Below are 26,370 nucleotides of genomic sequence, written 5' to 3' on the forward strand. Positions count from 1 at the left end.
TGACCCTAGCCCCATTACAACCTAGAAAAGACCTCATGATACATGTGCGCATGCATGTAACAATTGTTGATTTTTAGAGGAAGAACAAATTTTGGAAAAGTATGAAATAGGGGAGAATTGAGTGATTAACCCGATACACCGAGCGGATAGAGTGCAAACACTTCCGGTGAGGGTTCGAAGCTCAAATCCTTGTTCCCGGCTCTCACGAGCACTCTTCATGCAAGTTGCGCATATTTCACTTTGATGATTAAAATTGGTAAGTTTCATGCATTGCCTACCATCTTGCCTTATGTGCTTGAATGTATCTTGGGAAGATCGATTTGCTCTTAACCAAGTGGATAGTAGCACCAATCTTAGTTGCATTTATATAAGTAGATTGCACCTCATGAATCTCATGCCTTTGTGATCCTTTGGTCTTTTGCTTTTCTCTAAGCATGAGGACATGCTATAATCTAAGTGTGGGAAGGTTGATAAACCCCATTTTTAGGGTTTATCCTCTATTGATTTTGAGGGTTTTATTAATGATCCTACGCACTTATTCATATGAAAATACATGATTTTGTGTTCCTTTCCCAATTTTGCCTCATGGATGAAAACATGCGTCTTTTGCACTAAATTAGATATATTCTTAATCCTCCTCTAGTACCATTCGATACTGTGACCCGTGTGTTAAGTGGTTCCAGAGTTTATAGGGCACAGATGACTTGGAGGAGAGAATGGGAGCATGCATAAAGGAAAGGAGCATGGAAAATTGAGCTTTGGAAAATTCAGCAGCGGCGCGCGCGCGCACATGGCGCGTCCGCGCAGATTTGTGCTACCAGAGCCAAAGCCAGGAGCCAAGCTACGAGCCGGCGTGTTTAGCGGCTAGGCCATGATCCTCATAGACGTGCCCGCGCACATTACGCCTGCGCGCGGATTGCAACTGCCCCAGGGACGCATATGCGTGTTGTGTGCGTACGCGCCAATTGCCACACGTGATTTTTTAAGAGGCACGTGACCAGCGCGTGGAGGCAGTTAGAGACCCTGTTTTGGGGAAGAGTTTTGGCGGGAAAAAGTTTAAGAAGGCCAAGGATTGAGGGGTTTAGGGGATTCACTCATTTTGGACACTTTCTTAGATATTTTCCTAGAGTTGGTTACATTTTGGGTAGAGAGAGAATCTCCAACCTCTATCTAGAATTTCATTCTCCATTGCAACTCTCCTTTGATTTTCTTGGTGAGATCCATTGTAATACACTTTTATTTTGATGTAATTAGTAGATCTACTCTTCTCCCATTCTCAATTTGTGTTCTTTTGATCCTCTCACTTTGGATCTAGCTTTGACTTTGTTACTTGGATTTGGGACTAGTGACTCTAGGTACTTTCATATCCATTATTTGTAATTGTTCAATTTAGATCTCTTGGATTCAATTCTTCATTTCAATTTCATAATATCTCTTATGAATGCTCACCAAATGTTTGATAAAATGCCAACATTAGTTATGGAGTAAAAGTCTTTCACTTGGCTTAGGGTTTGAACCATTAGAAAAACTTGAATAGTGGATGTCAATTGTTGATTAAGAAGTAAGAATTGCTAATTGGTTTGGAGTGCACTAAAGCTAGATTCCCTTAGGGTGGAGCTAGGATTTGTGACTCAAGCTAATTACTTTCACTTGAATCTCCTCTATAATTCGGGGTCAACTAAGTGAAGCAAGACTTAATTATTATCATAATTGAAGAAAATTATAGTGATAGAACTTCCAATGTTAACCCTTGGCCAAGTCCTTTAATATTGATTGTTTGTTATCTACTTTTGCTAGCTTGAACTAGTACACCAATCTTCAAAAACCACAACAAAAGCTTCCTAATCATTAACATGCATTCTATAGCAATTCCAAGGGAGGACGACTCGGGAGATTAATACTCTTGATTATAGATTGTAGAATTGTTTGACGCGAGATTTGAGTGTCGGTTGGACTATACTCACGATTGTATGCACTACTAAATTCTATATCGACATACAAAATTTCGTTTATTAGGAGGTAACTGTGTTTAGCAATTCGTAGCTAGTAACCTCTCAAGTTAATGGGGAGCACCTAGCACAGGACCCATTATTACAGCAGTACTTGATAAAAGTACCTCAAGAGGTATAGACTTTTGATTCTTTTTTAATCAAGCATGTACCTATAGAACAAAATACTCGTGCCGATGTGTTATCCAAGCTTGCAAGCACTAAGCTTCGTTCGGGTAATCGTAGTTTGATACAAAAGGTGCTTACAAAGCCTACTACGATAAAACCCAATATTTTGTCCTTGTGTTCATCTATCGTCAACACATGGATGAACCCAATTTGTGAATATCTAGAGCACAGGGACAGTGCCCAGTGATCCCAAGGAAGTGAGGAAATTATGGCTTGAAGCATCCAAATACACTATGATAAATGGTCAGTTGTATAAAAGGGGTGTGTCCTAACCACTATTGAAATGCCTAAATGACCAACAAACGATGTATGTATTGCAGGAAGTGAATGAAAGACATCACTTAAGGAAAAAATTGCTGGCACAGAAAGTCGTCAGAGCCAGATACTACTAGCCGACGCTCATTTAAGATGCCATAGAATATGATAGAAAGTGTGATAAGTGTCAACAACATAGCAACTGGTGCACGAAATTGCAATCACACTTTCGCAATCCCGCACAACTAACCAGCAAGTGCACTGGGTCGTCCAAGTAATACCTTACGTGAGTAAAGGTCGATCCCACGGAGATTGTCGGCTTGAAGCAAGCTATGGTTATCTTGTAACTCTTAGTCAGGATATCAAAAATTATCAGGATTGATTGTGAAAAGCAAAAGAACATGAAATAAGTACTTGTTTTGCAGTAATGGAGAATAGGTTGAGGTTTTGGAGATGCTCTATCTTCTGAACATCTGCTTTCCTACTGTCTTCTTCTTCAAGCACGCAAGGCTCCTTCCATGGCAAACTGTATGTAGGGTTTCACCGTTGTCAATGGCTACCTCCCATCTTCTCAGTGAAAATGTTCAACGCGCTCTGTCACAGCACGGCTAATCATCTGTCGGTTCTCAATCGGGTTGGAATAGAATCCAGTGATTCTTTTGCGTCTGTTACTAACGCCCAGCCCTCAGAAGTTTGAAGCTCGTCACAGTCATTCAATCCTTGAATCCTACTCAGAATACCACAGACAAGGTTTAGACCTTCCGAATTCTCTTGAATGCCGCCATCAATTCTAGCTTATACCACGAAGATTCCTGTTAAGGGATCCAAGAGATATCTACTCAATCTAAGGAAGAACGGAGGTGGTTGTCAGGCACACGTTCATAGGTGAGAATGATGATGATTGTCACAGATCATCACACTCATCAGGTTTAGGAACAAGTGATATCTTAGAATGGAAGCAAGCATGATTGAAAGAAAAACAGTAGTAATTGCATTAATCCATCAAGATACTCAGTGCTCCTCACCCCAACCATGGGGTTTAGAGACTCATGCCGTAGAAGATACAATGAGAAACGTGTAAAGTGTCATGAGGTCCAGATACAATGTCAAAAGATCTTATTAATAGTGAACTAGTAACCTAGGGTATACAGAAATGAGTAAATGACGTAAAAATCCACTTCTGGGTCCACTTAGTGTGTGCTTGGGCTGAGCATTGAAGCTTTCATGTGTAGAGACTTTTTCTGGAGTTAAACGCTAGCTTTTATGCCAGTTTGGGCGTTTAACTCCAATTTTTATGCCAGTTCCAGCGTTAAACGCTGGGAATTCTGAAGCTAATTTGCAACGCCGGTTTGGGCCATCAAATCTCGGGCAAAGTATGAACTATTATACATTGATGGAAAGCCCAGGATGTCTACTTTTCAACGCCATTGAGAGCGCGCCAATTGGGCTTCTGTAGCTCCAGAAAATCTACTTCGAGTGCAGGGAGGTCAGAATCCAACAGCATCTGCAGTCATTTTCAGCCTCTGAATAAGATTTTTGCTCAGAACCCTCAATTTCAGCCAGAAAATACCTGAAATCACAGAAAAACACACAAACTCATAGTAAAGTCCAGAAAAGTGAATTTTAACTAAAAACTAATAAAAATATAATAAAAACTAATTAAAACATACTAAAAATATACTAAAAACAATGCCAAAAAGCGTATAAATTATCCGCTCATCATAACACCAAACTTAAATTGTTGCTTGCCCCCAAGCAACTGAAAATCAAAATAGAATAAAAAGAAGAGAATATACTATAGACTCTAAAATATCAAAGAAACTTAGCTCCAATTAGATTAGCGGGACTAGTAGCTTTTTGCCTCTGAACAGTTTCGGCATCTCACTTTATCCTTTGAAGTTTAGAATGATTGGCATCCATAGGAACTCAGAACTCAGATAGTGTTATTGATTCTCCTAGTTAAGAATGATGATTCTTGAACATAACTACTTTATGAGTCTTGGCTGTGGCCCAAAGCACTCTGTCTTCCAGTATTACCACCGGATACATACATGCCACAGACACATAATTGGGTGAACCTTTTCAGATTGTGACTCAGCTTTGCTAGAGTCCCCAATTAGAGGTGTCCAGGGTTCTTAAGCACACTCTTTTTGCCTTGGATCACAACTTTATTTCTTTCTTTTTCTTTTTCTCTTTCTTTTCTTTCTCTTCTATTTTTTTCGTTTTTTTTTAATCACTGCTTTTTCTTGCTTCAAGAATCAATTTGATGATTTTTTCAGATCCTCAATAATAGTTCTCCTTTTCCATCATTCTTTCAAGAGCCAACAATTTTAACATTCTTAAAACAGCAAATTCAAAAGACATATGCACTGTTCAAGCATTCATTCAGAAAGCAAAAAGTATTGTCACCACATCAAACTAATTCACTAGTTTCAAAGATGAATTCAAAATCCTATACTTCTTGTTCTTTTGTGATTAAAGCATTTTTCATTTAAGAGAGGTGATGGATTCATAGGACATTCATGGCTTTAAGACATGAACTTTAAATTTTATTAATCATGAATTAAGAACAAGACTCAAAAATAGGTATAAGATAAGACTAATAGTAATAGAAAAAAAATTTAAATAGGCTCCTAATGATAGAGGTTATCACAGAGTTAGGACTCAACAACCTTGATTTTGAGAAGTGGATGCTCCCTCCACTTGAGGGGAGAGCTTTTGGCGTTTTATCTCTTGAAGTTCACGCCCCTGCTTCTCTTGTTCCTTCAGCAATTTGCAGAGCATGCAGTTTTGATTCTGCTGTTCTTCCTTAAGTTGCTCCATAGTTTCTTGCAACTTGGTGATAGATGCTTCTAGGCTGGCCCAGTAGTCAATTTCAGGAAATTCAGGGAGGAACTCCTGCGCCCTCTTTTTGATAGAGTTGTCTTGCATTTGTCCTTCCATTGACTTCTTGGTGATTGGATGTTCAATGGGTATGAATTCATCTACTCCCATCTTCACCCCAGCCTCTTTACAGAGCAAGGAGATCAAGCTTGGGTAAGCCAGTTTGGCTTCAGTGGAATTCTTATTTGCAATTGTGTAGATCTCACAAGCAATCAGATGATGAACCTCCACTTCTTTTCCAAGCATAATGCAATGAATCATCACTGCTCTCTTGATAGTGACCTCAGAACGGTTGCTAGTGGGCAATATGGAACGCCCAATAAAGTCTAGCCAGCCTCTTGCAATTGGTTTGAGGTCTCCCCTCTTGAGTTGGTTTGGGACACCTTTTGAATTGGTTATCCACTTAGTTCCAGGGAGGCAAATGTCCTCTAGAACTTGATCCAACCCCTTATATGCTCTCACCATTCTCTTATTAAAGGATTCAGGATCATCTTGCAGTTGAGGCAATTTGAAGACCTCTCTTATTTTGTCCAGATGGAAGTAAATAACTTTCCCTCTGACCATGGTTCTGTAAGTATGGAAAGCAGTTCCAGTCATTCTCTGCTTATCTGTCAGCCACAGATTTGAGTAGAATTCCTGAACCATGTTTTTTCCAACCTTTATCTCAGGATTGGTTAGAACTTCCCATCATCTGTTTCAAATTTGCTCTTGGATCCCCGGATATTCATCTTCTTTTAGATCGAATTTGACTTTCGGGATCACTGACCTCAGACCCATTATTTTATGATAATGGTCTTCATGTTCTTTGGTTAAGAACTTCTCTTGATTCCAAAGACTCTTTGGATTATTCTCTTTCTTGCCTCTTAAATTGGTTTGTTTTCCCTTAGGAGCCATGATCTTGATGAATCTTGGCTTAGTGATCACGGAAAAGCACACCAAACTTAGAGGTTTGCTTGCCCTCAAGCAAAAGAAAGGAAAGAGAGGAGAGAGGAGGAGAGCAAATTCGAATGGTGAGGAGAAAGGGGTGGCCGAACATGTATTTATAAGGGAGGAGGAGAGATTTCGAAAATTTTGAGGGAGATTTGAGAAGATATGGAAAAAATTTGAGAAATATTTGAGTTTTTGAAGAAGATTTGGGAAGGATTTGAGAGAGATTTGAAGAATGATTTTAATTTTTGAAAATTTGAAGGTGAATGATGAAAGTTTGAAATGTGTTTGTGTAGAAAACTATGGATCAAAAAAGGAAAGTTTGAGAAAATTTTAATCAGAAAGCAAAATCTTTGCCTCCCACCTTTCTGGCGTTAAACGCCCAGAATGGTACCCATTCTGGCGTTTAACGCCCAATTGTTGGCCATTGTGGGCGTTTAATGCCCAGCCAGGGTACCTGGCTGGCGTTAAACGCCAGAATTCCCTTCTTCACTGGGCGTTTTGCTAAACGCCCAGGATGCTGCACACCTGGCGTTAAACGCCCAGAATAGTGCCCATTCTGGCGTTTAACGCCCAAAATGGCACCTTTACTGGCGTTTAACGCCCAAAGTACCCCTTACTGGCGTTTTTTTGCCAGCAAGCTCTTTTTCTCTGCTTTTTGCACTGAATCTTTCTGTAACTCTGTGAATTCCTTCAATTTTGATAATTGCCCTTTGAGAAAATGTATCAACCCTTGATTAAACCGAACAGATACCCTGCTAATCACTGGGTTGCCTCCCAGCAAGCGGTTTTTTATTGTCTTTAGCTGGACCTTCACTGAGGATCACTCAAGCCTCAGTTTTGAGCATTCCTGCTCAAAATTGCTTTCAAGATAATGCTTGATCCTCTGTCCATTAACAATGAACTTTTTGTCAGAATCGGTATCTTGAAGCTCAACATATCCATATGGTGATACTCCTGTAATCACATACGGACCCTCCAGCGGGATTTAAGTTTTCCTGGGAACAGTCTGAGCCTAGAGTTGAAGAGCAGAACTTTTTGTCCTGGCTCAAAGACTCTGGATGACAACTTCTTGTCATGCCACTTCTTTGCCTTTTCCTTATAAATATTTGCATTTTCAAAGGCACTGAGTCTAAATTCATCTAGCTCGTTTAGCTGGAGCAATCTTTTTTCACCAGCTAACTTAGCATCCAGGTTTAGGAATCTGGTTGCCCAGTAGGCTTTATGTTCCAGTTCCACGGGCAGATGACAGGCCTTGCCATACACAAGTTGGTATGGAGAGGTTCCTATTGGAGTCTTGAATGCTGTTCTGTACGCCCACAGAGCATCATCCAAGCTCTTTGCCCAATCCTTTCTACGGGCAATTACAGTCCGTTCTAGGATTCTTTTTAGCTCTCTGTTAGAGACTTTAGCTTGCCCATTTTTCTGTGGATGATATGGAGTTGCCACTTTGTGGCTAATTCCGTATTGGACCATAGCAGAGTACAGCTGTTTATTGCAGAAATGAGTGCCCCCATCACTGATTAGTACTCTGGGAACACCAAACCTGCTGAAGATGTGTTTCCGGAGGAATTTCAGTACGGTTTTGGTATCATTAGTGGGTGTAGCAATTGCTTCTACCCACTTAGATACATAGTCCACTGCCACCAAAATGTAAGTGTTTGAGTATGATGGTGGGAATGGACCCATGAAGTCAATCCCCCATACATCAAACAATTCAATCTCTAATATCCCTTGTTGAGGCATGGCATATCCGTGAGGCAAGTTACCAGCTCTTTGGCAACTGTCACAGTTACGCACAAACTCTCGGGCATCTCTATAGAGAGTAGGCCAGTAGAAGCCACATTGGAGGACTTTAGTGGCTGTTCGCTCACTTCCAAAATGTCCCCCATACTGTGATCCATGGCAGTGCCATAGGATCCTTTGTGCTTCTTCTCTGGGTACACATCTGCGGATCATTCCGTCTGCACATCACTTAAAGAGATATGGCTCATCCCATAGGTAGTACTTGGCATCTGAAATTAATTTCTTTCTTTGCACCCTGCTGTACTCCTGTGGTAAGAACCTCACAGCTTTATAATTTGCAATATCTACAAACCATGGAGTTTCCTGAATGGCAAAGAGTTGCTCATCTGGGAAAGTCTCAGAGATCTCAGTAGAAGGGAGGGACGCCCCAGCTACTGGTTCTATTCGGGACAGATGATCAGCTACTTGGTTCTCTGTCCCTTTTCTGTCTCTTATTTCTATATCAAACTCTTGCAGGAGCAACACCCATCTTATAAGCCTGGGTTTTGAATCCTGCTTTGTGAGTAAGTACTTAAGAGCAGCATGGTCAGTGTACACAATCACCTTTGATCCCACTAGATAGGATCTAAACTTGTCAATGGCGTAGACCACTGCAAGTAACTCTTTTTCTGTGGTTGTGTAATTCTTCTGTGCATCATTTAGAACACGGCTGGCATAATAAATGACGTGCAGAAGCTTGTTATGCCTCTGTCCCAACACTGCACCAGTGGCATGGTCACTAGCATCACACATTAGTTCGAATGGCAATGTCCAGTCTGGTGCAGAGATAACTGGTGATGTGACCAGTTTGGCTTTCAGGGTCTCAAATGCCTGCAGACACTGTGTGTCAAACACAAATGGTGTGTCAGCAGCTAGCAGGTTGCTCAGAGGTTTAGCAATTTTCGAAAAATCCTTTATAAACCTTCTGTAGAATCCTGCATGTCCCAAAAAGCTTCTGATTGCCTTAACATTGGCAGGTGGTGGTAATTTTTCAATTACCTCTACCTTTGCCTTATCCACCTCTATTCCCCTGCTTGAAATTTTGTGCCCAAGGACAATTCCTTCAGTCACCATAAAGTGACATTTCTCCCAGTTTAAAACCAGGTTAGTCTCTTGGCACCTTTTCAGGACAAGTGCTAGTGGTTAAGACAGGAGCTGAATGAGTCTCCACATACTGAGAAGTCATCCATGAAGACTTCCAGGAATTTCTCCACCATATCAGAGAAGATGGATAGCATGCATCTCTGAAAGGTTGCAGGAGTATTACACAGACCAAAAGGCATCTTCCTGTAGGCAAACACGCCAGAAGGGCAAGTGAATGCTGTTTTCTCTTGGTCCTGAGGATCTACTGCAATTTGGTTGTAGCCTGAATAGCCATCCAAAAAGCAGTAATAATCATGACCAGCTAGTCTTTCTAGCATTTGGTCTATGAATGGTAAAGGAAAATGATCCTTTCTGGTGGCTGTATTGAGCCTTCTGTAGTCAATACACATACGCCACCCTGTGACTGTTCTTGTAGGAACCAGTTCATTTTTTTCATTATGAACTACTGTCATGCCTCCCTTCTTGGGGACAACTTGGACAGGGCTCACCCAGGGGCTATCAGAAATAGGATAAATAATCCCAGCCTCTAGTAATTTAGTGACCTCTTTCTGCACCACCTCCTTCATGGCTGGATTTAGCCGCCTTTGTGGTTGGACTACTGGTTTGGCATTATCCTCCAATAGGATCTTGTGCATGCATCTTGCTGGGCTAATGCCCTTAAGATCACTTATGGACCACCCAAGAGCTGTCTTGTGTGTCCTTAGCACTTGAATCAGTGCTTCCTCTTCCTGTGGATTTAAAGCAGAGCTTATAATCACTGGAAAAGTATCACCCTCTCCCAGAAATGCATACTTCAGGGATGGTGGTAGTGGTTTGAGTTCAGGTTTGGGAGGCTTATCCTTCTCCTGAGGAATTTTCAAAAATTCTTTTGTTTCCTCTGGTTCTTCCTGATCAGGCTGAGCATCCTTGAAGGTGTCCTCAAGCTCTGATTCTAGACTTTCAGTCATATTGACCTCTTCCACTAAAGATTCAATAATGTCAGCGCCCATGCAGTCATTTGGTGTGTCTGGATGCTGCATAGCTTTGACAGCATTCAACTTGAACTCATCCTCATTGACTCTCAGGGTTACTTCCCCTTTTTGTACATCAATGAGAGTTCGTCCAGTTGCTAGGAAAGGTCTTCCTAGAATGAGAGTTGCACTCTTGTGCTCCTCCATTTCCAGCACTACAAAGTCAGTTGGAAAGGCAAATAGCCCAACCTTGACAATCATGTCCTCAATTATGCCTGATGGATATTTAATGGAGCCATCAGCAAGTTGGAGGCATATCCGGGTTGGTTTGACTTCTTCAGTCAACCCAAGCTTTCTGATAGTGGATGCAGGTATTAGATTGATGCTTGCTCCAAGATCACACAGGGCTGTCTTGGTGCAAGAACCTTCTAATGTGCATGGTATCATAAAGCTTCCTGGATCTTGAAGCTTTTCTAGTAAGTTTTTCAGAATGACTGCACTGCATTCTTCAGTGAGAAATACTTTTTCAGTTTCTCTCCAATCCTTCTTATGACTTAAGATCTCTTTCATGAACTTAGCATAAGAAGGTATTTGCTCAAGTGCCTCTGCAAACGGAATCTTTATTTCAAGGGTCCTTAGGTAGTCTGCAAAGCGGGCAAATTGCTTATCCTGCTCCGCTTGGCGGAGTTTCTGAGGATAAGGCATATTGGCTTTATATTCTTCAACCTTAGTTGCTGCAGGTTTATTCCTTACAGAAGTGGTTGGAGAAGCCTTTTTAGAGGGGTTACTATCAGCACTCTCAGGTGTCTGATTCCCCATTGGCGTTTGAACGCCAGGGTTGGGTGGAAAATGGGTGTTTAATGCCAACTTTTCCCCCTTTTCTGGCGTTTGAACGCCAGAACTGGGCAAGAAATGGGCGTTTAACGCCAGCTTTCCCCCCTTTTCTGGCGTTTGAACGCCAAGAGTATTCCTCTCTGGGCTCTTACTATCCTCAGAGGGATTTTGGATAGTGGTTTGGCTATCCTCTGTCAATTGTTCCTTTATTGGCTTTTTGCTACTTTGAGTAGTGTTATTCAATGTCTTCCCACTCCTCAGTTGAACTGCTTGGCATTCTTCTGTTATCTGTTTAGATAGCTGCTGTTTTGCCTGATTCAACTGTGATTCTATGTTCTTGTTAGCAATTTTAGTTTCTTGGAGCATCTCTTTAAATTCTGCTAACTGTTTTGTCATCAGGTGTAATTGCTGATTAAGCTCAACCATCTGTTCTTGAGGATTAGGATCAGTGGCTACTGCCATAACTTCTTCTTTTGTAGAGAACTCATTGCTAGAGTACAAATGTTGATTTCTAGCAACAGTATCTATAAGCTATTGAGCCTCCTCAATCGTCTTCCTTATATGTATAGATCCACCAGCTGAGTGGTCTAGAGACATCTGAGCTTTTTCTATAAGCCCATAGTAAAAGATGTCTAACTGTACCCACTCTGAAAATATTTCAGAGGGGCATTTTCTTAGCATACCTCTATACCTCTCCCAGGCATTATAAAGGGATTCATTATCCTCTTGTTTAAAGCCTTGGATGTCCAGCCTTAGCTGTGTCATCCTTTTTAGAGGGTAAAATTGATTCAGGAATTTGTCTGATAACTGTTTCCATGTCTTTATGCTTGCTGTAGGTTGGTTATTCAACCACCTCTTAGCTTGATCTTTTACAGCAAATGGAAACAGTAATAATCTATAGACATCCGGATCCACCTCTTTATCACGTACTGTGTCAGCAAGTTGTAAGAATTGTGCCAGAAACTCAATAGGTTCTTCCTGTGGAAGACCGAAATACTGGCAATTTTGCTGCACCATGATAATGAGTTGAGGGTTTAGCTCAAAGCTGCTTGCTTTGATGGGAGGTATACAGATGCTACTCCCATATGCAGCTGTAATGGGGTTAGCATATGACCCCAAAGTCCTCCTGGACTGCTCAATTCCACTTAGGTCCATGATAGAGAAAGGGAAATGATATGAATTGCAAGTATATATTTTTTTTTAACTAAAAGTGACCGAAAAAAAATAAAATAAAATAAATAAAATTTCGAAAATTAAAAGAAAATAAGATCAAAGCAAAATGAGAACCAAATCAATTAGTTAATTGAAAAGATTTTGGAATTAGCAATTGAAAAGATATGATTGAAAATTATTTTGAAAAAGATTTGATTTTTGAAAAGAGGAAAGAGAAAAAGCAACAAAATGACACCAAACTTAGAATTTTAAAGAGAATCAACACAAATTTTCGAAAACCTAAAGGAAAACACAAGGAAGACACCAAACTTAGAATTTTTAAAGATCAAAAAGGGACTAAGGACATGCAAATTCGAAAATTAAAAGAAAAACAAAAGCATGCAATTGACACCAAACTTAAAATATGAAACTACACTCAAATAAAAGACTCTAAACCAACAAAAATAAAACAGTCCTAATCTAAGCAACAAGATAGACCGTCAGTTGTCCAAACTCGAATAATCCCCGGCAACGGCGCCAAAAACTTAGTGCACAAAATTGCAATCACACTTTCGCAATCCCGCACAACTAACCAGCAAGTGCACTGGGTCGTCCAAGTAATACCTTACGTGAGTAAGGGTCGATCCCACGGAGATTGTCAGCTTGAAGCAAGCTATGGTTATCTTGTAACTCTTAGTCAGGATATCAAAAATTATCAGGATTGATTGTGAAAAGCAAAAGAACATGAAATAAGTACTTGTTTTGCAGTAATGGAGAATAGGTTGAGGTTTTGGAGATGCTCTATCTTCTGAACCTCTGCTTTCCTACTGTCTTCTTCTTCAAGCACGCAAGGCTCCTTCCATGGCAAGCTGTATGTAGGGTTTCACCATTGTCAATGGCTACCTCCCATCCTCTCAGTGAAAATGTTCAACGCGCTCTGTCACAGCACGGCTAATCATCTGTCGGTTCTCAATCGGGTTGGAATAGAATCCAGTGATTCTTTTGCGTCTGTCACTAACGCCCAGCCCTCAGGAGTTTGAAGCTCATCACAGTCATTCAATCCTTGAATCATACTCAGAATACCACAGACAAGGTTTAGACCTTACGGATTCTCTTGAATGCCGCCATCAATTCTAGCTTATACCACGAAGATTCCGGTTAAGGGATCCAAGAGATATCTACTCAATCTAAGGTAGAACGGAGGTGGTTGTCAGGCACATGTTCATAGGTGAGAATGATGATGATTGTCACAGATCATCACATTCATCAGGTTTAGGAACAAGTGATATCTTAGAATGGAAGTGAGCATGATTGAAAGAAAAACAGTAGTAATTGCATTAATCCATCAAGACACAGCAGAGCTCCTCACCCCCAACCATGGGATTTAGAGACTCATGCCGTAGAAGATACAATGAGAAACGTGTAAAGTGTCATGAGGTCCAGATACAATGTCAAAAGATCTTATTAATAGTGAACTAGTAACCTAGGGTATACAGAAATGAGTAAATGACGTAAAAATCCACTTCTGGGTCCACTTAGTGTGTGCTTGGGCTGAGCATTGAAGCTTTCATGTGTAGAGACTTTTTCTAGAGTTAAACGCCAGTTTTTATGCCAGTTTGGGCGTTTAACTCCAATTTTTATGCCAGTTCCAGCGTTAAACGCTGGGAATTCTGAAGCTAATTTGCAACGCCGGTTTGGGCCATCAAATATTGGGCAAAGTATGGACTATTATACATTGCTGAAAAGCCCAGGATGTCTACTTTCTAACGCCGTTGAGAGCGCGCCAATTGGGCTTCTGTAGCTCCAGAAAATCCACTTCGAGTGCAGGGAGGTCAGAATCCAACAGCATCTGCAGTCCTTTTCTGCCTCTGAATCAGATTTTTGCTCAGAACCCTCAATTTCAGGCAGAAAATACCTAAAATCACAGAAAAATACACAAACTCATAGTAAAGTCTAGAAAAGTGAATTTTAACTAAAAACTAATAAAAATATAATAAAAACTAATTAAAACATACTAAAAACATACTAAAAACAATGCCAAAAAGCGTATAAATTATCCGCTCATCAGCAACCTCCACCAAGCATCTCCCCATGAGCTCGTATCCATCAACCTTACATAACCATTCGCTAAGTGGGGGTTGTACATATTGGGACCTTTCCCACAAGTACATGGGCAAGTAAAATATCTTATAGTCGCTATAGATTATTTTACCAAATGGATCGAAACTACACCATTGTCTAGCATAAGCTTTGCCTAATGTCGAAAATTCATCTGGAAAGAAATCATAGCAAGGTTTAGAATTTTCGAGTCTATTGTCATGGATAATGGGACCCAGTTCCCAGACTCGAGATTCCAAGAATTATCGTTTGGCCTCGGGATTTGGCAGATATTTGCGTCTGTGGAACATCTCCAGGCGAATGGGCAAGCTGAAGCTACGAACAAGGTAATCTTAAATGGACTAAAGAAGAGATTGGACGAACATCTTAGTTCTTGGGTTGACAAGGTGATGAGCGGATAATTTGTACGCTTTTTGGCATTGTTTTTAGTATGTTTTTAGTATGATCTAGCTAGTTTTTAGTATATTTTTATTAGTTTTTAGTTAAAATTTACTTTTCTGGACTTTACTATGAGTTTGTGTGTTTTTCTGTGATTTCAGGTATTTTCTGGCTGAAATTGAGGGACCTGAGCAAAAATCTGATTCAGAGACTGAAAAGGACTGCAGATGCTGTTGGATTCTGACCTCCCTGCACTCGAAGTAGATTTTCTGGAGCTACAGAAGCCCAATTGGCGCGCTCTCAATGGCGTTGGAAAGTAGACATCCTGGGCTTTCCAGCAATATATGATAGTCCATACTTTGCCCAAGATTTGATGGCCCAAACCGGCGTTCAAAGTCACCTTCAGATTTCCCAGCGTTAAACGCCGGAACTGGCACCAAAATGGGAGTTAAACGCCCAAACTGGCATAAAAGCTGGCGTTTAACTCCAAGAAGAGTCTCTACACGAAAAATGCTTCAATGCTCAGCCCAAGCACACACCAAGTGGGCCCGGAAGTGGATTTTTATGTCATTTACTCATCTTTGTAATTCTTAAGCTACTAGTTTCCTATAAATAGGACCTTTTACTATTGTATTTTCATCTTCTGATCTTTGGAATCCTTTGTTCTTTAGATCTTTTGATCACTTTAGATCTCTAGATCATCTTTGGACATCTAGTTCTTAGATCATTGGGGGGCTGGCCTCACGGCCATTCCTAGACCTTGTTCTTATATATTTTCAACGGTGGAGTTTCTACACACCATAGATTAAGGTGTGGAGCTCTGCTGTACCTCGAGTATTAATGCAATTACTATTGTTCTTCTATTCAATTCCGCTTGTTCTTATTCTAAGATATTCATTCGCACTCAAGAACTTGATGAATGTGATGATTATGTGACGCTCATCATCATTCTCACTCATGAACAAAGTGACTGACAACCACTCTTGTTCTACAAGCAAACGAGGCTCTAATGTTTATCTCTTGGATTCCTGATACACGATGCATGGTTGATCGCCTGACAACCAAGTGCTCGCCTGACAAACGAGCCAGCAATTCCGTGAGATCAGAGTCTTCGTGGTATAGGCAAGAACTGATGGCGGCATTCAAGAGAATCCGGAAGGTCTAACCTTGTCTGTGGTATTCTGAGTAGGATTCAATGATTGAATGACTGTGACGTGCTTCAAACTCCTGAGGGCGGGGCGTTAGTGACAGACGCAAAAGAATCACTGGATTCTATTCCGGCCTGATTGAGAACTGACAGATGGATAGCCGTGCCGTGACAGGGTGCGTTGAACATTTCCAATGAGAGGATGGGAGGTAGCCACTGACAACGGTGAAACCCTTGCATAAGCTTGCCATGGAAAGGAGTGAGAAGGATTGGATGAAGACATTAGGAAAGCAGAGAGACGGAAGGGACCAAGCATCTTCATACGCTTATCTGAAGCTCTCACCAATGATATACATAAGTATCTCTATCTTTATCTTTATGTTTTATTCATATATCATCTATACCCATTTGAGTCTGCCTGACTAAGATCTACAAGGTGACCATAGCTTGCTTCATACCAACAATCTCCGTGGGATCGACCTTTACTCACGTAAGGTATTACTTGGACGACCCAGTGCACTTGCTGGTTAGTTGTGCAAAGTTGTGTAGTGATCACAATTTCGCGCACCAAGTTTTTGGCACCGTTGCCAGGGATTGTTTTGAGTATGGACAACTGACGGTTCATCTTGTTGCTTAGATTAGGTATTTTTTTTCAGAGTTCTTAAGAATAAATTCTAGTGTTTCATGATGATCTGTTGAAGTCTGGCTGGCTGAGAAGCCATGTCTAATCTTATTGGACCGAGGTTTCAACCTATCATCACAAGAGCTTGTTGATTTCTATCAATCTTGCTATTGGAGCAATGATCTGCTAAGGCTTGGCTGGCCATTGGCCATGTCTAGTGTTTTGGACCGAAGCTTTCTTTGAAAGCTTGGCTGGCTGTGAAGCCATGTCTAATTCCTGGACCGGAGTCTTAGACTAATATTGCAATGATTCCTGGAATCCAAATTGAGAATTCTGAAACCTTTATTTTCTATTTTCATATAATTTTCGAAAAAGCACAAAAAAAAATTTTTAAAAATCATAAAAACCAAAAATATTTTATGTTTCTTGTTTAAGTCTAGTGTCTAATTTTAAGTTTGGTGTCTTGCATGCATTGTTTATTTGATCTTGGTTCTATTTTCAAGTCAATAGTACAGGGAACTGAAGATTCAGAACATGCAACAGAGGAATTACACAGAAAAAGCTGGGCGTTCAAAACGCCCAGTGAAGAAGGACAGACTGGCGTTTAAACACCAGCCAGGGTGCCTGGTTGGGCGTTTAACGCCCAAAAAGGTAGTGCATTGGGCGTTAAACGCCAGAATGTGCACCATTCTGGGCGTTTAACGCCAGGATGGCACAAGGGGGAGGATTTTGTTTTCAAAATCAATTTTTTTTTCAAGTTTTCAAAGTTTTTCAAAATCAAATCTTTTTCAAATCATATCTTTTCAATCAAATGTTTTCAAAATCAATTTCTTTCCTTTTTCAAAGATACTTACTAACAATTAATGATTTGATTGAACATTTTAAGTATGTTGCCTTTTCTGTTGAGAAAGGTTTAATGTTTGAATCATATCTTTTCTTGTTAGGCAAGTCATTAATTTTTAAAATCAAATCTTTTTAAAATTGTTTTCAAAATCATATCTTTTCAATCATATCTTTTTAAAACCATAACTTTTCAATCATATCTTTTTAATCACATCTTTTTCAAAATAGTTTTCAAATCATATCTTTTTGATTTCTAAATTCAAAATCTTTTTCAAAAATTACTTGATTTCTTTCCCACTCTTGATTTTCGAAAATCAATTAAAGTTTTTCAAAAATGTTTTCAAAATATTTCACTTGATTTTTGAAAATTTCTTCCTCTCTTCCCACATCCTTCTATTTATGGAGTACCACTCCTTCTCAATGCACAATTCGAACTCTATCTAATTAAGTTCGAATTCTTCTACCTCTTCCTTCTATTTTTCTTTTCCTCTGACACCTCAAGGAATCTCTATACTGTGACATAGAGGATTCCACATTTTCTTGTTCTCTTCTCTTTCATATGAGCAGGAGCAGAGACAAAGGCATTCTTGTTGAAGCTGACCCTGAACCTGAAAGGACCTTGAAGCGAAAGCTAAGAGAAGCTAAGGCACAACTCTCTGTTGAGGACCTGACCGAATTCTTCAAGGAAGAAGAACCTATGGCAGCCGAAAACAACAACAATGCCAACAATGCAAGGAAGGTGCTGGGTGACTTTACTGCACCTACTCCCGACTTCTATGGGAGAAGCATCTCTATCCCTACCATTGGAGCAAACAACTTTGAGCTTAAGCCTCAGTTAGTTTCTCTAATGCAACAGAATTGCAAGTTCCATGGACTTCCATTGGAAGATCCTCATCAGTTTTTAGCTGAGTTCTTGCAAATCTGTGACACAGTCAAGACTAATGAGGTTGACCCTGAGGTCTACAGACTGATGCTATTCCCTTTTGCTGTAAGAGACAGAGCTAGAATATGGTTGGACTCTCAACCTAAAGAAAGCCTGGACTCTTGGGAAAAGCTAGTCAATGCCTTCTTGGCAAAGTTCTTTCCACCTCAAAAATTGAGTAAGCTTAGAGTGGAAGTCCAAACCTTCAGACAGAAGGATGGTGAATCCCTCTATGAAGCTTGGGAAAGATACAAACAATTGATCAGAAAATGTCCATCTGACATGCTTTCTGAATGGAGCATCATAGGTATTTTCTATGATGGTCTCTCTGAACTATCCAAGATGTCTTTGGATAGCTCTGCTGGAGGATCTCTTCATCTGAAGAAGACGCCTACAGAGGCTCAAGAGCTCATTGCAATGGTTGTAAATAACCAATTCATGTACACTTCTGAAAGGAATCTTGTGAACAATGGAACAAGTCAGAAGAAAGGAGTTCTTGAGATTGATACTCTGAATGCCATATTGGCTCAGAACAAAATATTGACTCAGCAAGTCAATTTGATTTCTCAAAGTCTGTCTGGAATGCAAAATGCACCAAACAGTACTAAGGATGCTTCATCTGAAGAAGAAGCTTATGATCCTGAGAACCCTTCAATGGAAGAGGTGAATTACTTAGGAGAACCCTATGGAAACACCTATAATTCTTCATGGAGAAATCACCCAAATTTCTCATGGAAGAATCAAGAGAGACCTCAACAAGGTTTCAACAATAATGGTGGAAGAAACAGGTTTAGCAATGGCAAGCCTTTTCCATCATCTTCTCAGCAACAGACAGAGAATTCTAAGCAGAACCCCTCTGACTTAGCAACCATGGTCTCTGATCTAATCAAAACCACTCAAAGTTTCATGACTGAAACAAGATCCTCCATTAGGAATTTGGAGGCACAAGTGGGACAGCTGAGCAAGAAAGTTACTGAGCTCCCCCCTAGTACTCTTCCAAGCAATACAAAAGAAAATCCAAAAGGAGAGTGCAAGGCCATCAACATGGCCGAATTTGGAGAGGAAGGAGAAGCAGTGAACGCCACTGAGGAAGACCTCAATGGGCGTGCACTGACCTCCAATGAGTTCCCTAATGAGGAACCATGGGAATCTGAGGCTCAAAATGAGACCATAGAGATTCCACTGGACTTACTTCTGCCTTTCATGAGCTCTGATGAGTATTCTTCCTCTGAAGAGGATGAGTATGTCACTGAAGAGCAAGTTGCTAAATACCTTGGAGCAATCATGAAGCTAAATGACAAGTTATTTGGAAATGAGACTTGGGAGGATGAACCTCCTTTGCTCACCAAAGAATTGGATGACTTGTCTAGGCAGAAATTACCTCAAAAGAGACAAGATCCTGGGAAGTTTTCAATACCTTGTACCATAGGCACCATGACCTTCAAGAAGGCTCTGTGTGACTTAGGGTCAAGTGTAAACCTCATGCCTCTCTCTGTAATGGAGAAGCTAGGGATCTTTGAGGTACAAGTTGCAAGAATCTCACTAGAGATGGCAGACAATTCAAGAAAACAAGCTTATGGACTTGTAGAGGACGTTTTGGTGAAGATTGAAGACCATTACATCCCTACTGATTTCATAGTCCTAGAGACTGGGAAGTGCATGGATGAATCCATCATCCTTGGCAGACCCTTCCTAGCCACAGCTAAGGCTGTGATTGATGTGGACAGAGGCGAATTGATCATTCAAGTGAATGAAGAATCCTTTGTGTTTAAGGCTCAAGGATATCCCTCTGTCACCATGGAGAGGAAGCATGAAGAGCTTCTCTCAAATCAGAGTCAAGCAGAGCCCCTACAGTCAAACTCTAAGTTTGGTGTTGGGAGGCCACAACCAAACTCTAAGTTTGGTGTTGAACCCCCACATTCAAACTCTAAGTTTAGTGTTGGGAGGTTCCAACATTGCTCTGAGTATCTGTGAGGCTCCATGAGAGCCCTCTGTCAAGCTACTGACATTAAAGAAGCGCTTGTTGGGAGGCAACCCAATGTTATATTTTATCTACTTTCTTTTGTTATTTTATATTTTTTTGTAGGTTGATGATCATAAGAAGTCACAAAATCAATTGAAAAAGCAAAAACAGAATGAAAAACAGGAAGAAAAACAGCACACCCTGGAGGAAGAACCTACTGGCGTTTAAACGCCAGTAAGGCTAGCAGTTGGGCGTTTAACGCCCAGTCTGGCACCATTCTGGGCGTTTAACGCCAGAAAGGGGCACCAGACTGGTGTTAAACGCCAGAAAAGGGCAAGAACCTGGCGTTAAACGCCAGAAATGGGCACCAGCCCGGCGTTTAACGCCAGATTTGGCACAAAACGTGTTTTTGCATGCCATTTGGTGCAGGAATGACTTTTCCTTGACACCTCAGGATCTGTGGACCCTACAGGATCCCCACCAACCCCACCACCCTCTTTCTTCTTCACCCACTCACCAATCACCTCAATACCTCTTTCCCAAAAACCCTTCACCTATCAAATCCCATCTTTCTCTTCACCACTCACATCCATCCTTCATAAAACCCCACCTACCTCACCATTCAAATTCAAACCACTTTCCCACCCAAACCCACCCATAATGGCCGAACACAAAGCCATTCCCTTCTTCCTCATTTCTTCTTCTTCTACTCTCTTCTTTCTTCTTTTGCTCGAGGACGAGCAAACCTTTTAAGTTTGGTGTGGTAAAAGCATTGCTTTTTGTTTTTCCATAACCATTTATGGCATCCAAGGCCGGAGAAACCTCTAGAAAGAGGAAAGGGAAGGCAAAAGCTTCCACCTCCGAGTCATGGGAGATGGAGAGATTCATCTCAAGGGTGCATCAAGACCACTTCTATGAAGTTGTGGCCTTGAAGAAGGTGATCCCCGAGGTCCGTTTTTCACTCAAAAAGAGTGAATATCCGGAGATCCGACATGAGATCCGAAGAAGAGGTTGGGAAGTTCTCACCAACCCCATTCAACAAGTCGGAATCTTAATGGTTCAAGAGTTCTATGCCAATGCATGGATCACCAAGAGCCATGATCAAAGTGTGAACCCGAACCCAAAGAATTGGCTTACTATGGTTCGGGGGAAATACTTGGATTTTAGTCCGGAAAATGTAAGGTTAGCATTCAACTTGCCTATGATGCAAGGAGATGAACATCCTTACACTAGAAGGGTCAACTTTGATCAAAGGTTGGACCAAGTCCTCACTGACATTTGTGAAGAAGGCGCCCAATGGAAGAGAGATTCAAGAGGGAAGCCGGTTCAATTAAGAAGGCATGACCTCAAACCCGTGGCTAGAGGATGGTTGGAGTTTATCCAAGGCTCAATCATTCCCACTAGCAACCGGTCCGAAGTTACTCTAGACCGGGCCATCATGATCCATAGCATCATGATAGGAGAAGAAGTGGAAGTTCATGAGGTTATAGCCCAAGAACTCTATAAGGTGGCGGACAAGTCTTCTACCTTAGCAAGGTTAGCCTTTCCTCACCTCATTTGTCACCTCTGTTATTCAGTTGGAGTTGACATAGAGGGAGACATCCTTATTGATGAGGACAAGCCCATCACTAAGAAAAGGATGGAGCAAACAAGAGACCCCTCTCATCATGAGATCCCTGAGATGCCTCAAGGGATGCACTTTCCTCCACAAGACTATTGGGAGCAAATTAACACCTCCCTAGGAAAATTGAGTTCCAACATGGGACAACTAAGGGTGGAGCACCAAGAACATTCCATCCTCCTCCATGAAATTAGAGAAGATCAAAGAATCATGAGAGAGGAGCAACAAAGACAAGGAAGAGACATTGAGGAGCTCAAGCACTCCATAAGACCTTCAAAAGGAAGAACAAGCCGCCAACACTAAGGTGGACCCGTTCTTTAATCTCCTTGTTCTTTATTTTCTTGCTTTTCGAAAATTTATGCTTTATGTTTGTCCATGTTTGTGTCTTATGATCATTAGTGTCTTAGTGTCTATGCCTTAAAGTTATGAATGTCCTATGAATCCATCACCTTTCTTAAATTAACAATGTTCTTAATTGAAAAGGAGAAGAATTGCATGAATTTTGAATTTTATAACAGATTAATTATTTTGATGTGGTGGCAACATTTTTGTTTTCTGAATGTATGCTTAAACAATGCATATGTCTTTTGAATTTGTGGTTCATGAATGTTGGCTCTTGAAAGAATGATGAAAAAGGAGACATGTTACTGAGGATCTGAAAAATCATAAAAATGATTCTTGAAGCAAGAAAAAGCAATGAATACAAAAAAAAAACGAAAAAAACAAGGGGAAGGAGAAAAACGAAAAAAAAGGGGAGAAAAAAAAAGAGAAAAAGAAAGAAAAAAAAGAAAGAAATAAGGTTGTGATCTGATGCACGAATTTGTAATCCGCACAACTAACCAGCAAGTGCACTGGGTCGTCCAAGTAATACCTTACGTGAGTAAGGGTCGATCCCACGGAGATTATTGGTTTGAAGCAAGCTATATTTATTTTATTAATCTTAGTCAGGAGGCCAATAGGATTATAAGTGAAATTACTAGATTTGATTATAAAAATAAAAGAGAATAACAGCTTTACTTGTTGTGCAGTAATGAGAAATATGTTGGAGTTTTGGAGATGCTTTGTCCTTCGAACTTCAACTCTTCCTTAAAATCCTTCAACACACGCAAGGCTCCTTCCATGGCAAGCTCTATGTAGGGGGTCACCGTTGTCAATGGCTACTTCCCATCCTCTCAGTGAAAACGTTCCTATGCTCTGTCACAGCACGGCTAATCATCTGTCGGTTCTCAATCAGGTTGGAATAGAATCCATTGATTCTTTTGCGTCTGTCACTAACGCCCAGCCTTCAGGAGTTTGAAGCTCGTCACAGTCATTCAATCCCAGAATCCTACTCAGAATACCACGGACAAGGTTTAGACTTTCCGGATTCTCATGAATGCCGCCATCAATCCGGCTTATACCACGAAGATTCTGATCAAGGAATCTAAGAGATACTCATTCAATCTGATGTAGAACGGAGGTGGTTGTCAGGCACACGTTCATGGATTGAGGAAGGTGATGAGTGTCACGGATCATCACCTTCTCCATACTTAAGCGCGAATGAACATCTTAGATAAGAACAAGCGTGTTTGAATGGAAAACAAAGGAATTGTATTAATTCATCGAGACGCTGCAGAGCTCCTCACCCCCAACAATGGAGTTTAGAGACTCATGCCGTCAAAAAGTATGTAATTCAGATCTGAAAATGTCATGAGGTACAAGATAAGTCTCTAAAAGTTGTTTAAATAGTAAACTAGTATCCTAGGTTTACAGAATATGAGTAAACTAAGATAATTGGTGCAGAAATCCACTTCTGGGGCCCACTTGGTGTGTGCTGGGGCTGAGACTAAAGCTATCCACGAGTAGAGGCTTTTTTTGGAGTTGAACTCCAAGTTATGACGTGTTTTGGGCGTTCAACTCCGGATCATGACGTGTTTCTGGCGTTTAACTCCAGACAGCAGCATGTACTTGGCGTTCAACGCCAAGTTACGTCGTCTATCCTCGCGCAAAGTATGGACTATTATATATTGCTGGAAAGCCCTGGATGTCTACTTTCCAACGCCGTTGAGAGCGCGCCAATTGGACTCCTGTAGCTCCAGAAAATCCATTTCGAGTGCAGGGAGGTCAGGATCCAACAGCATCAGCAGTCCTTTTTCAGCCTAAGTCAGATTTTTGCTCAGCTCCCTCAATTTCAGCCAGAAAATACCTGAAATCATAGAAAAATACACACACTCATAGTAAAGTCCAGAAATATGATTTTTGCCTAAAAACTAATAATATTTAGCTAAAAACTAATTAAAACATGCTAAAATCTACATGAAATTACCCCCAAAAAGCGTATAAAATATCCGCTCATCACAACACCAAACTTAAACTGTTGCTTGTCCTCAAGCAACTAGATAAATAAAATAGGATGAAAAGAAATTAAGAAACAATAATATCTCAGAGTTTCAAGTGAAGCTCAGATTCTAATTAGATGAGCGGGACTAGTAGCTTTTTGCTTCTGAACAGTTTTGGCATCTCACTTTATCCTTTGAAATTCAGAATGATTGGCATCCGTAGGAACTCAGAATTTAGATAGTATTATTGATTCTCCTAGTTTAGTATGTTGATTCTTGAACACAGCTACTTTATGAGTCTTGGCCGTGGCCCTAAGCACTTTGTTTTCCAGTATTACCACCGGATACATAAATGCCACAGACACATAATTGGGTGAACCTTTTCAGATTGTGACTCAGCTTTGCTAGAGTCCCCAATTAGAGGTGTCCAGAGTTCTTAAGCACACTCTTTTGCTTTGGATCACGACTTTAACCACTCAGTCTCAAGCTTTTCACTTGGACCTGCATGCCACAAGCACATGGTTAGGGACAGCTTAATTTAGCCGCTTAGGCCTGGATTTATTTCCTTGGGCCCTCCTATCCATTAATGCTCAAAGCCTTGGATCCTTTTTACCCTTGCCTTTTGGTTTTAAGGGCTATTGGCTTTTTCTACTGCTCCTTCTTTTTTTTTTTTGATTGCTTTTTCTTGCTTCAAGAATCAATTTCATGATTTTTCAGATCATCAATAATATTTTTCGTGTTCCTCATTCTTTCAGGAGCCAACAATTTTAACATTAATAAAATTCAATATAAAAAATATACACTGTTCAAGCATTCATTCAGAAGACAAAAAGTATTGCCACCACATATAAATAATTAGAATTTTCCTTATTAAGAACTCGAAAAAATTAAATTGCCTCTTTATTCTACAAATCTACTATTTTATTCATGTTTGATGATGATGAGAAAAATAAGTTATAACTTAATTGGAAATAAAGCCAAAATAGATATGCTAATTACTACTACTCCTATATAACTTCTAAGGTAAAATCCTATAATAATACTATCACAGAGTTAAAGCTAGAATTAGAACTTAACAACCTGTATTTTGGGAAGTGGATGTTCCTCTAGTCTGTGGGGTGCCTTCAAGAATTAATTTCTGACGCTTCAGCTCCCTTAAGTTCACATCCTTGCTCTTCCTGTTCCCTTAGGTGCCATGATCTTAATGAGTTTTAGCTCAGTGATCATGGCAAATCACACCAAACTTAGAGGTTTGCTTGTCCTCAAGCAAAAGAAAGGAAAAGAGAGGAGTAGATGGAGAGGCAGTTTCGAAAAAGATAAGATGAGTTGAAAAAGATATGAGAAGAAATTAAAAAGATTTGAAAAAAAAAATTTGGATTGGAAAAAGATTTGTGTTTATGAATTAAGATACATTTGATATATTTGAAAAAGGGATTTTAGAAATTAGGGTTTTTAGAAAACTAATTTGATTTTGAAGGATGACATTTTGAAGCATGTTTATGCAAGAAATCATGAATTGAAACATAAAAATTTAGAAAAATTGTAAAGAAAACGAATTTTACCTCATCCCCACCATCCTGGCGTTAAACGCCCAAACGCTGCATGTTTTGGGCGTTTAACGCCCAAATGTTGCTTCTCCTGGGCGTTCAACGCCCAGCTGATGCTTCTTGCTGGCGTTGAACGCCAGGAAGTCCTTTGTCACTGGGCGTTTTTCTGAACGCCCAGGACGCTGTCAATCTGGCGTTAAACGCCCAGAAGGTGCTTCTTTCTGGCGTTCAACGCCCAGAAGATGCTCCTTTCTGGCGTTTAACGCCCAGATGGCTACCCTTACTGGCGTTGAACGCCCAGTGGGTGCTTCTTTTGGGCGTTCAACGCCCAAAATGTTTCTTACTGGCTTTTTCACGCCAGTGAGCTTCCAAATTTTCCTGTAACTCTGTGAATTCAATCAATTGCTATTTTTACCCTTTGAAGATACTTGGACATATACCTGTAAAAAAAAAAGAAAATTTATTTAATTAGTAAATAAACTTTGTAAATGGCTGGGTTGCCTCCCAGCAAGCGCTTCTTTATTGTCTTTAGCTGGACTACCGCTGAGCTCTAATCAAGTCTCAGTTTTGAGCATTCTTGCTCGAAGTTACTTTCAAGATAATGTTTAATTCTCTGTCCATTAACAATGAACTTTTTGTTAGAGTCATTATCCTGAAGCTCTACATATCCATATGGTGATACACTTGTAATTACATATGGACCTCTCCACCGGAATTTTAATTTCCCGGGGAATAATTTGAGCCTAGAATTAAATAGCAAAACTTTCTGCCCCGGCTCAAAGACTCTGGATGACAATTTCTTATCATGCCATCTTTTCGCTTTC

The 26,370-nt window shown here is 40.4% G+C and overlaps 1 non-coding gene across 1 annotated transcript; it reads right to left on the reverse strand.

The window, feature by feature from the left end:
• Positions 1-18,277: 18,277 nt before the first annotated feature.
• LOC130972710 (small nucleolar RNA R71) lies at positions 18,278-18,381 on the reverse strand. Its single transcript, XR_009083873.1, has one exon. It is a non-coding gene; the product is annotated as a small nucleolar RNA R71 (small nucleolar RNA).
• Between the last annotated feature and the right edge of the window lie 7,989 nt (positions 18,382-26,370).

This window comes from Arachis stenosperma, chromosome 3, assembly GCF_014773155.1.
Source record: "Arachis stenosperma cultivar V10309 chromosome 3, arast.V10309.gnm1.PFL2, whole genome shotgun sequence".
In the NCBI taxonomy this organism is placed as follows: Eukaryota; Viridiplantae; Streptophyta; class Magnoliopsida; order Fabales; family Fabaceae; genus Arachis; species Arachis stenosperma.